This window comes from Lycium ferocissimum, chromosome 5, assembly GCF_029784015.1.
Source record: "Lycium ferocissimum isolate CSIRO_LF1 chromosome 5, AGI_CSIRO_Lferr_CH_V1, whole genome shotgun sequence".
Taxonomy (NCBI): domain Eukaryota; kingdom Viridiplantae; phylum Streptophyta; class Magnoliopsida; order Solanales; family Solanaceae; genus Lycium; species Lycium ferocissimum.
This window is the reverse complement of record NC_081346.1, coordinates 51,126,315-51,139,490: the sequence shown is the minus strand read 5'-3', so window position 1 is coordinate 51,139,490 and position 13,176 is coordinate 51,126,315.

Below are 13,176 nucleotides of genomic sequence, written 5' to 3'. Positions count from 1 at the left end.
GAACTCTTCCGGCTGATGCAATGCTTGTAGCCCACGAAGTCAATCCTCCATAAAAAAAATATTGCTCAAGAATTTTACTCGCTTCAGCATATAATGTATGCAGCTCCTGATTAACAAACACATAAAGGGATCTGGTTCCTTGATATATGTTTGACAAGTCATTAATTAGGACAATTTATTAGTAAAATAATATCTTCAAGGTACCTGATTCATAAACTACAATTTGTTATAAATCATCAAAATCCATTTTAGCTTTGCTCAATAGAAATAGCATCACTCCTTATTTCTTTTTCTTAGTGACAATATATGGATACCAACTTATACGAATAACAGTGAATGGGCTGAGCTCTCACCACGTCAATGCGCTACATCTATCACTGCTCACGAAATTAGGTGCAAATTAAATGTAGGAATGTAATATTAATAACTTTATGGAAATCTATGTCTTCTAATTCTCAATGGAAAACTGATCAATCGTTATTAAAGATACATAGGGTCATGGAGGATGGCCCCTAATTAATCCCATTTCCCAGGGCCAAAAGATAATAATTATCATGGCCTACATAAATTTCCCTATTTTCATATAAGAAGTTGAAAACCTATGATATCCGGACACACTACCTCTGTGGTGGATCAACGGTCTTACTGCATGGGTCCTAATGATCATTTATATATCAAGTTTTTAATACCTGTCAATTTCTTTTTCCAAAAGTTTTCGGTAGTTTTCATTCATTTAATTGAGAATTTTGTTAATATTTTCATTTGAATAAAACTACAGGTCCTTATGTAGAACTTGTATTTTACATAAAATATAAACAAATTAATCCAGTTGGTATAATCTATTTAATGATAACTATACAAAGAAACAATATAGTCATTATCATTTCTTCTAAGTGGTTTAAGTTTTATACACACAACATATATAAAGATTTTTCACACTATTACAACAACAACACATTACCCAGTATAATCCTTCAACAGTATTCTTATTTTTTACACTATTAATAAGCATAATATATAATAGCAAGTTAGTTATTACGTGTTTTAGGTTAAGGAGTAATTCTTACTATAAAAAATATACTTAATTATATTAATAATTTGATTGTGTAAATATTTGTACACTATTGATTAGTAGAATCAAGGAGAAAAGTGCCAAAATTGCCCCTAAACTATGAAAAATAGAAGAAGAAAAAAATTATCTTCCAATAGAATTTGGTCCCATATATCCCCTTATTGTTAATGAATTGATTCAGATTTGCCCCCTTAACTATGGAATACACAATAAATTTTTCATTCATTTAGATATGATCTCAAATATGCCCTTACCGCCAGGACTGGCTAGAATTCACTCCTCAAAATTAACGGACCTCCAATATTTTATTTTTTACCTGTTTACAATAGAATTTATTATTGAGATGGAGTGCCACCTTGCAAGACAATAATCCTTAACCCCAAAAATTTATTGTAGAAAAATTTAACCAAAAATTTACATAGACCCATGATTAAAAGATGCGCATTATATCTAATTGCTCATCATATTTCTGCCTTTCCCAATTGGAAAATACTCTTTATAACTCTCCTAAGTTTAACAACAGTTAAACAAAACACAAATTTCAAAAGGTCAAATATTTCTCATGGAAAAATAAATAATTTTCAAGAACATAATACTAAAATATAATTTTTAAAGGAATGAGAAATAATTGAAATTAAATGCATGAAATTATTTTGCTAAAAAATAATAATATTGTGTCATTTTACAAAAAGATTTGATCTTGCTGAAGAAATTACTATTGTTGCCTTGCCAAAAAGAAAATAATCAATAAAATAAAATAATATTTTCTGTTGCACTAATATATGCATATGATCACAATTACATTGATATAAAGTGTTAATCTTCGCAAAGACAAAAATTAATAGAAAGAAGACCAATATTAATCGTTCATTTGAGCAAAAAAGAATTGGGGAAATATTTTGATATGTATTTTTGAAGAATTTTTTTTTTTCATGATTATTTTTCTTCTTCTGTCTGTTCTTCCCCGCATCATTTTTTTTTTTTTGGAAACAATAAAATAAAATAAAGCATTTTTTGCCCAATTCCCTAGAGTTTAAACTCCCTGTGTAATTACAGTGTGGAAAGGAAGAGTTAAAAGTAAAAAATTATCAAGTCCGAGAAGTCTTATGATCTCTCTCTCTCTCTCTTTTTCTTAATACTAGTTTAGTGTACGCGCTTTGCGCGTGAACAAAGTGTGTATAAATTCGTACAAATTAATCAAATCTCATTCCAGTATTCTTCGACGGATGATTGGCAAGAAAAGAATCAATAAGGGTGCCTCTGGTCTTTCAACAAACAACAATTAAAAACAAGGAAAAGAATTATTATTATTATTATTATTATTATTATTATTTTATAATTTTTACCGCCCCCAAATTTATCATGATACACGTGAAGCTCACTTGGGCAAAAAAATATTTAAACAAAGAAAAAAAAAAGGAAAGAGATAAACATTTGATTTTTTTGTCAAATAACAATTGACTGCCATCTGGTGTGCTTCAATATGGTTGTTTCATCCAATTTTTTGATAAATAAAATTTCAACTGAAAGAGCAACACGAGAAATTATCAAAAGAGGAGAACTCATTGCCAATTGTTGATTTTTAGCTATGCACTTACATGATTAGAGCAACTAATATAGACAAATCATCTTACTACGTCATAGAGTTCCGAAAGTCGCAAGCTACGACTTATACTAAGAACTGCGACTTCTATAATGAACTGCAACATGTCAAAACAAATTCTCAAAGAATTGATGTTGAGCTATTACAATCCACACAAATCTTAAGGTGATCTTTTGTTCGTTAGTTCTAATTTGAAAAAAGTTAATCTCTAACTATGTATAATTCAGATATAATCTTAAAAATTATTAACTAAAATAAATAAAGAAAGCCAGAAATAAGAACTAATAAAAGCATATGAATCAAAACCAAAATAAGAACTAAGAAGACAAACAAAAAAGCATAAGAAGCCGTATGTTTCCATAAGCATGTAAAATATTACTTAAATAGAAATGTAGAAATTCTTTTTTGTACAAGAATTGTATGGTCCTTAATATTAGGGTTATAATTAAAGAGGAACATGATAACTCACCTCCTTGACACCCCAACAATTAAGGAGCAAACTTAAATCTTTGCGAACAAAATTTCGCAATTAATATCAAAAGTCAAAATTATGTTGATATTGATATACGAAAAAAACACTCTAAAAATAAGTTAAAGGAAAAAAGAACTACATCATATATGAACATAATAAGTAGGGATTTAGTAGCTCAGTTGGTTGGCTACCTGAACTTTTACCTTGTTAGTGAGGGTTCGAATTCCCACGTTCTAATCCCTTCCCCCATTCCCCCTTCCCTTACCCTCTATGTAATTAAAAAAAAAAAAAAGAGTATAATAATATAACACAACTACTTGTAACAAACTAATAATAATAAAAAAGAGTATAGTGGGGTAGAAGATGACAACCTGAAATTTGTCACAAAAAAAAACTGAAATCGATAGTTTTGCCACTAAATCGATATATTTCACATAATCAACTAATCAACACGGCAATTATTTGATCGAGGCCAACCTCCATCAATAGAAGGCGATGATTCTAGTGTTCACCTGAAATAAAATTCACAAAGAATCAAGTCGATACACATTACCCTGAAGACTAACAAACTATACAAAAAAATAAAATTAAAAAAATAAAGCACAGAATAATCATCACAATTCAACTAATTTTGAATATTTTTTAAATTTGCGATGTAAGGTAAGTGAATGTTTATTTGGACTCTATTTCTATGTAAAGATTTATAAGATATATATGTACTTGCACCAAAAGAATCAGTAAATTTCATTAAAGCTTGTATAAAAACTATAGGTCTTGGTCTATAAATTTTAGAAGTTAAACAAAATAATGATCAAACCAATTACCTGTCCACTTCCAGAGAAGAGCCGTTTAGTCTAATGCCAAAGTCATTAGGTTTTAAACAAAAAGAAACCCTAGAAAGTGGCCGAGGACTTTTAACAATTTGACATATATAATCATGGGAAGAATAAACATATAAGCAGCGTATTTCTTGTGTTATTTGTTTCCTTTTACAAATCTATTATATACAAAGTTCAATTAATGAAAGGTTTAATATATCACATTTAGTTAATTTCGAAGTTCTAAATATAAGGAAATAATTAAATGATTAAACTTTTAATTGATTTCGAAGTTTAAAAATATTAGGAAAATAGTAAATAACTATTTTGTCCGTTGTAGTCTCTTTTAATGAAGGGCAAAAAGTTCAATCAACATTTCTAAGGCCCTCTGTGCTTTTAATATAGTATGGATTAAGAAAATTTTATTAGACTTATAAATCACGTGAAAAACATCTATATGTAGGTGATAATTACTATTCCCTCTATTTTAAAGTAAGTGGTGTTTTCAGCTTAGACACACCTCTTAAGAAAATTACTCATTCCTAAAAGTAAGATGTATTTTTACTAACTTACCCTTAATAAATATCTTGAAAAAGATATACTCTTTAGTAGTTTCTTACTTATGTGAAGCTCCATTTATTTAATTAAGGGTAAAATTGGAAGAGCACAATTAATGCCTTCTTGATTATGTGAAACACTACTTATTTTGAAACAAATTAAAAGGTAAAAAAACACCTCTTATTTTGAAATAGATGGAGTAGTTGAGAATAGATTTTAGACTGTCAGAGAATTTCTATAATTATTACTATAACCTTATTTTCACTTTCATTTTATTTAGTATGATGATATTGTGATATGAACTTAAATGATGAGATGGAAATTCATATAGCCGACATCAATTTATTTGAGACTGAGGTGTAATTATAAATATTGTTGTATAACAATCGCGTGGGTGTAATAGTGCACCAAAAACAAAGATTCAATTGCTTTCCTGACTATATACCTTTAAGAATTGGTACAATTTTACAAAAAAGAGAAAAGCTTGTGGACGTAATGAGATTGACCTTGTATTCCAGGTGACATTGATCTTCTTTTCAACCATGTTTATTTTTTATTTTTTTATTTAAGGGTTGACGATAGACCAAGCAAGTGTATCTAATTGTATGCGTAATGATTTTTAAAATTTAATTTTTACCTTACGTATCTATGTAGGCTGTAGCGGTATATGTTTTTGAAGCTATCTTCTTTTCCTATAAATAAAAAAAAAATAGAGTCAACCATTAAATCATCAAGATGAAGATAAGCATGAAATGAGGATCATTTGGATGATCGTCGATTGTAATACCGCCCATTATGAAAACGTTATGTGCAAGTTTATTGCAAACAGGAGAACTTGCTTGAATTAAGTAAGATTACATGTTTTCTGTACTTTTCTTTATCTTTTGAAACAAGATTACATGTTTTCTGTATTTTTCTTTATCTTTTGCGTTTCAAAAGATAAAGGATTGTATTAGACGACTATTAAATCCCTTGAACAACGGTAAGCCTCGGAATTTTAGAGGGTTTTAATTAAGCTTATAAGCTAGTCAAATTGGTTTATAAGCACTTTTTGGTCTATCCATTTGGTAAACACACGAAATGCTTATTAAGACCTCATATGTTTACATTAAGATTAAGACGTCTGAATCTGAATACACATCTGAATATTAAGATGTGTATTAAGATCTAGATGTCTGAATCTGAATGCACATCTAAATATTAAGATCTTGTCTCTAGATCTGAACACTGAATGATTAAGACTGTTTGTTTTCAATAGCTAAATGTGCTTATGGAATTAACCAATATTTTAATAAAATATTATAAAAATATCATTTCAGCAAAATAAATTTATTTTTTGATAGATAGAAATATTTTGAATATTTATATTTGATTAAAAAATATGAACTATCTAAAATGTAAATAAAGTTAATCCATACATCAATATAATTAATTAGTGTCACATCGTAACACAATTTTGTAAAGAATTTGTGCTTATTATTAGAATGGCAACCCTTTCTCTATCAACTGAAAGTGATAGAGACCTGTTATGGTCGAATGCCACAAAGATGTTTTCTAGTAAGAAACTTTATTGAAATAAGAAAAAAGGAGTAAACTTTTCAATGTTTGACACAATTTCTGAGCGTTCTGTTGTTTCTTGAAGCTTGGTATTATGTATTACGTTTCAAATTTGATTAGAGGGTTATGTACTATTCAAGTTTTTTTTTAGTTCATTGTTATTGTCTTATAGAGTCACTGAGATCTTTCAAAGATTGAGAAGTGAAGATAGGAATTTTATTGAGAAGATGAATTCACTCATGTTTAATTTTTCTGGTGCAGATTAGATCATGAACTGGTAAAAATACATTGGAATTCAAATAAAGTTTTTAACAAACTCCAGGAAACTTCAAAAAACGATTTTGCTATTCCAGTTAATTCATGAATATCAGAATACTAAACAAATTTATGAAAACTTACCGGTTCAAGAAGTCAAAAATTGGTATTTGGTTGAGAAAGGATAGCTAGAGGCGTGAGAAGAGAAGTCAAATGAGTCTCAATGGTGTTAAGACTTTGTTATAGATCTGATTCATTCAGACCTATTCAGACCTATTAAGAGGCTTCATAAGGAAACAAAACAAATGAACTTAATGAGCTGAATCTGAATGACTAAAATTCAGACCTTAAAAACAAATGCACTTAATGGGCCGAATCTGAATGATTAAGATTCAGACCTCCATTAAGTGCAAATAAATGAGGCCTAAGTCTAGTGTTTATAAGCCAAAACTCATAAATTTGTTACCCCAACTTATGATTTTTCAGCTTATAAGCACTTTTAGTTTGAACAAAAATTTTATTGTTCTATCCTTAATCTCCTCTATTCCATATCCGTTGTCCATACTTTTTCTCACAAAGATCTTTTAAATTTATAATTTTTTGTTAGAGAATCAAGAGTATTTTAGTCATTTTATCCAAAAAAAACAGTTTTTTACCAAATACATGAAGTGTTTATTATCAATTTGAACACTTTTATCGAAACAAGTAACTGCTTATTTATAAAAGTAATTTCAACACTTAAAAGTGCTTATCAGCACGTAATGCGTATCAGCTAATTCAAACAGACTCTTAATACAAAAAAAAATCTCATTTCAAGTCATGTGTCTTACTTTCCTTTTTAGTTTATTTTTAAAAGAACTCCACTTTGTATATTCAGTGACTATTTAATTCTAACATCCACGTGACATATTTAAGACCACAAACTTCAAAGAGTATATTGATACATTACACATATTTAGATCACGACCCAAATCTGGTACTGCTGCAATAGACACCCAACAAACCACACCTTCGCAGATGAATCCTCTGTAATAACATGCTAGAATAGAATTAAAATGGAAATATACCATAATAAGACTATCTTGTAATATAAATGCGGAAGAAAAGTGGAAGTATAAGTTCAATATGTAACTCCTAATATCGAGAAGACAGTACAAATCATAGAGTCTCTAGAATACTTTGGGTATAACCTGAGTACATAAATAAATTAAAAATAGAATACTACTGGAATGACCTCCACGGAGTAGTGATGGCTCACCTCAGCTGCTCAGGACCAGAATGAATATGAAATCAAGGATCGACTACTGGACCACCTGAATAAATCCTGCACAAAAATACCAAGTGTGAGTCAAAAGATCAAGCAAATTCATATGAAATCAAGGATCGACTGCTGGACCACCTCAATAAGTCCTGCACAAAAATACCAAGTGTGAGTCAAAAGATCAAGCAAGTTCATAGACTCGTTGTAACACTCCGTAAATTTGGGTTAGGTGTGAATGTGTTAAATGAGTATTAATGTGACATTTTAGACATATGAAATCTTATCGAGATGAGTTTGGGTGAAAATAGTTGTTTTAAGATCAAGACGAATAGTGGGGTGCGTAAAATTCGATAGAATCGACTAAGTTTACGGTAGGTCTGACTTCCAGCTTGTTTACGTGAAAATTCGTTACGTATATGAGAAAACTGAAAACATGAAAGTTGTAGATCTTTTAAATACCTTTCTAACCATATATTTCTAAGCTCAAACAGAGTTGTGAGTAAAGAGTTAACCATTTTACTGAAAGGCTGCAGAGCAGTCCGCTAAACCGATAAGCCTCGCAGATCGCATTATTTGGCCGCATTTGCGACGCATTTTTGGACGCATTTTGACCCGAAGTTGCCAGGTATACTGTTTTGATGTGTTTGGAAATGCTCCAGCATTTTGCTTTATGCCGCGCAAAACGTAAAAAGCAGAACGGTTCCGCCTATAAATACCAGAACGTGAAATTTTCTTAAATCTTTCATCCCACTTCGTTTTTGGACCACTTTTTGAGAAAAAACAACCTTATGGCTTCCCCAAAACATCTAAGGTAAGTTCTTGATCAATTCCATCATTACTATATCAATCTAGCATCAAATTAACACTAGATTAATAGTCCAATCCATAGATTCTTGAAAATAAAAGAAAGAACAATTGAAGAGGAGTTTTGGGGAATCTCAATAAAGGTAAGATTTTGACCTCTAATGGTGTTTATTGAATAAATTGAGACTATTGTGGGTTATTACAAGTGATTAGAATACATGGGTGAATCATATGAAAGAAAGAACATAAATGTTGACTTAACAACCCTAGTTTTTCCAAAAAGGCGAAGATGGATGGAATTAGATGGAAGTTCTAATCTTTATCATCCTAATCAATTGTAGAATGATTGTTGAACGTGGGAAAAACCGTTAATAGCGTTTTTAGTGGAAATTGAGGTATGTCTCATTTCAAACATATTTTTCAACCTTGAAAACGGTTTCTTTGGCAATAGTTCGTGTGCGTGAGGGACAAGCCCACATTGAACCTTATGTGTACTATATTATCTATATGTATGCATGATTTGGCTATCAAGGGATGATTGGAACTAAGTTATGAAGCTTTAATCATTGAATATGCTTTGCCCCTATATGGGATGGTTTAAACTTGATTTCAAAAGCTTAATGTCACGACCCGACTAGGGGCCATGACGGGTACCCGGAGCTTACTACCGAGCACCACTCATTCTATTACTCATCATGCTTATCCTGCATTTGTTTGCTAACTCTCATACTTTTAATCATAGGAAAACTCATTATCACTTCCACAGCATATCTATTTTCATATACATGAGCCTCTCGGGCTATCAAGATAATATGCAAATATACAACGTAGTCATCATGGGACATCTACTACCCACACGAACGTATCTACGAGCCTCTACTAGAGTACTGTACGTGAGGACGGGACAGGATCCCGTCACGCCCAAAACCTATGTACACAAAATAATATAACAAAGTAGCACCTCCGAAATAATGGGGTGCTCCTGTAAGTTCGCTGATCAGCTACTATGAATCTGGGTCACCTCCCTGTCTAACTGTGGGCATGAACACAGTGTCCAAAAAGAAAAGAAGTCAGTACGAACATTGTACTGAGTATGTAAGGCATGAATAATAATAGCATAATAATGAAACAATGAAATATGAGCTGGAGATATAACCTGCTTAACCTTTAAAGGAAAACACATGCATGCATATCATATATATATACCATCGTCGTTGACCCGCGTCCGGGTAACCATCATACGCCGCCCACTAGTGGTGTTATGTCCGGCCCTCTAGGCACGGTATAATCATAAGCAGCCCGCATTAGCGGTGACATGTCCGGCCATCTAGGCACGGTGGAATCGTATGCAGCCCGCCTTCGCGGTGACATGTCCGGCCTTATAGGCGCGGTGTAACCTCATCATCGTATGCATCTCATAAAACATACATTCGAACTCAAAGATAATCTATAACTATATCGGGGTGACGTAAGGTCGAGAACCCCCGATTCTCATTATGGAGTAATCATGTTCATCATACCACACCTTGAAGGAGCTAGCATCATAAGGTGGGTTTAGCAATAATGAATAACATCAAAGAAAACGTAAGGTTCATTAGCTTCATGGAGTTATCATATCATACGCTTTAGGATCTATAGACTTAGACTCATCACCATCATTATCATATTCATGACATATCTCTTATCTTTACCTCATAAGGAGCTCTTTATCAACATAGACTCATAGTTCATGGAATATAAGAAAGTCATGGAGAGATAGGGGAATTCATGTCATAGGGATCATGCCTTAGAAAAGAAGGGACTAGCCTTACATACCTTGTACCTCTTCAACTCTATCATATAATTGCGTGCCTCTCTAACTTGCGATTCTACTTTCAAGGGAATTCGTACTAAACTTAGATAATCGATAACATAAGTATGCTTGAACTAAGCTAATGAAAATTGGGCAGCATCTCCTTAGTTTCTACAACTTTCTCCATATCATATAACAACTCCCAAACATTTATAAGAACATTCATAATCTCATAATCCACAATCTTCGTCAACTATACATCATTCAATTCTCCTACTCCCATTTCAAGGGCATCCATAACTATGGTCATAATATAATATTGCATTCATCCTCCTATTTTGTTTCTCCCATGTTCTTAATATCATTTATAACAAGATTCTATTCATAATACATCAAGAGTCATGATTCATGTCAACTACTATTTAAGAATACCATTATTTTCACATTTGAGCTCTATATTCTATTTTCTTTCATAATCCAAGTCTTTCAACCTCTCAATATTCTCAATAATAGGAAATAAACATAAAACTCACCTTAAGCACTTGGGAACAAGCCTTGAGTCACTCTACTCTATTAGAATGAAATCCTCCTCTTGCATGCCAAAGAAATTCTTACTCTCCACAAACCCTAATAGGCTTCCTAGTATATGAATCTCTTAAATGTTTGCTTTTGATCTTAATTTCTTGGTATAGATTTTTGTAGAAATAGAGAGAGGGTTTTAGAGGATTCTAGAGAGATATAGAGTCTGTTTTGGGGAGAAATAATGAATTAAAATGTGGGAGCTTATATTTATAACCAGGGCTAGAAACTTCCAGATCCGCGGGTAGACGAGCAGGGTCGACGTGTCGACGGTCCGTCAACATGCGCCGTCGATTCTCCGCCTAAGATGTCTGATTGCAAAACCTCGTCATGGTGCCAGGAGACGGCTCGTCGACGTGTCGACGGTCCGTCCCTTGGGCCGTCGACGCTGACTGGTTTCAGTAGTTTTCAGAACTGCTCCGTTTTGCTCCGATTCGATTCGTTTCACTTCTAATTCCCTCATAATGTCAAGAATTCATACTTATACTCCTGTACACATACAAAGTAAAATATCTCGTGACCAAAGCTCTGGTGCGGACTACCGTACCGAAGGTGTATACCGCCAATAAGCCAAAATCTCCTTGCAATAAAATGGGAGGTGTAACACTTAATTTTTAATGTGTTTTGCTCTATGAACGGGTTCGTTGAATTGAAATTGATTAATGATTTGAACTTGGTTTTTTAAATCTATTAATGACATTGGTATACCCCTACTAACGGGATGATGAACATAATCCATAATGAGCTATTCGTCTTCCATGCCATGATTTGTGATTCGACTAATATGCCATAGTTTCATTGTTTGTGTTTGGCCTAGCTACTCGAGAGAAAGGGTAGTCACTATGGATCCTAGCGGAGTTAGCCTAGCCATTCAGGAAAAAGAGTGGTCATCGAGGGTTTGTAGCCCCGGTGTGGTCTTTGCCTAGTTATTCCGGAGGAAGGGTAGCCATTGTGGGTTGACAGTCCCGATGTGGTGCTTCTATGCGGTTTAAGGAACCTCAAATGGTCATCCCTTCATTACTATTGATTTGAGCATGTATTGGCATGATTGTGGTTGCCCATGAGTTGGCATGTGATTTCACTTAATTTCAAATGAAATAACTTAAGGTAATGAAAACGGCTTAGTGATTCAAAGTGAGAATTGCTTCATCATTGACTTATACTGAATCTTCATGATATGTTATCACTGTTTTGTACTGTTTCTTAATGTTGTTTTCAGTTGCACTTATGAATTGTATATTTTTCTATATAACTATTGTCCCGGAGACGCTCACTGAGTACCTAGTACTCAGGCATACCATTATTGTTTTTGATGGTGTGTTAGGTAACACAGAAAAGAAGGTTTGTGAAACACGTGCGGAGTAGGAGGACCTACTGTTACACCTCGGAAATTCGGGTTGTCGCGCTGTGAATAGACTAATCCAAGTTTAAGGTGAACATGAAGTCCTTATGAATTTAAGGAGGGTATTTGGTAGCTTTAAAGCATACACTATGAGGTTTTGAAGTTATACGAATCGGTGAAACTAAGTTTGTCGAAGGAAGTGAAGTATAAGTAGTGTTTCGGAAGGTTTCACAATTATCGAGTTAATGATTATTTGGCAATGTCTTGAGGAGAAGCTATAGGGCTCCTAGATGGCTAATGAAGTGTTATACAAGTGCCAAGAAGATTCCATAAGGATTTGAGATCGAACAAACCAACGAAAATAATTTCGGAAAAGTTGAGTTGTACGACCACTTACACGATCCGTATAACTTTATACGGTCCGTATAAGGGTCTGTATAATAGTTCCAGAGAAGGTCAGTCTCTGGTAGTATTATACGGTCACTCATACGGATCGTATAAAATTATACGGACCATAAAAGTGTCCGTATAACTCAATCGGGTCAGATTTTTCTCCACTTATAAATAGATGACCCAAGTTCTCATTTCTCCTTTCCCATCTTCTCCACTTATAAATAGATGACCCAAGTTCTAATTTCTCCTTTCCCATCTTCTCTATACTTCTTGAGAGCTCTAGAAAGTTCCTCACACCATATTAACACAAACCCAAGAGAAATCAAGGATTAATTACTAAGAATCAAGAGAATCAAGTGAAGAAAGGCTCACTAGGTTTTTAGAAGTCAAGATTTCCTTTGGTATTGAAGTTGGGGTTTCTCTCAAGTGAAGTATATTCATCCAAAGTTCGTCCTTATATGATAAAAGGTGAGTTTTACATTCATCTCATGTTATTAAGAGTATTTGGTTGTTGAATGACTTGGATGAGGGAAGAAAGTAGAATATGATGCTCAAATATGGATTTAATGATATTCTTGAGTAGTAAATTAGCTTGAGTTATGATTCTTAGTATACCATGAGTATAAGTTTGTTGTGGATGATACTAATGATGTTGAGGGGGTATTATGTG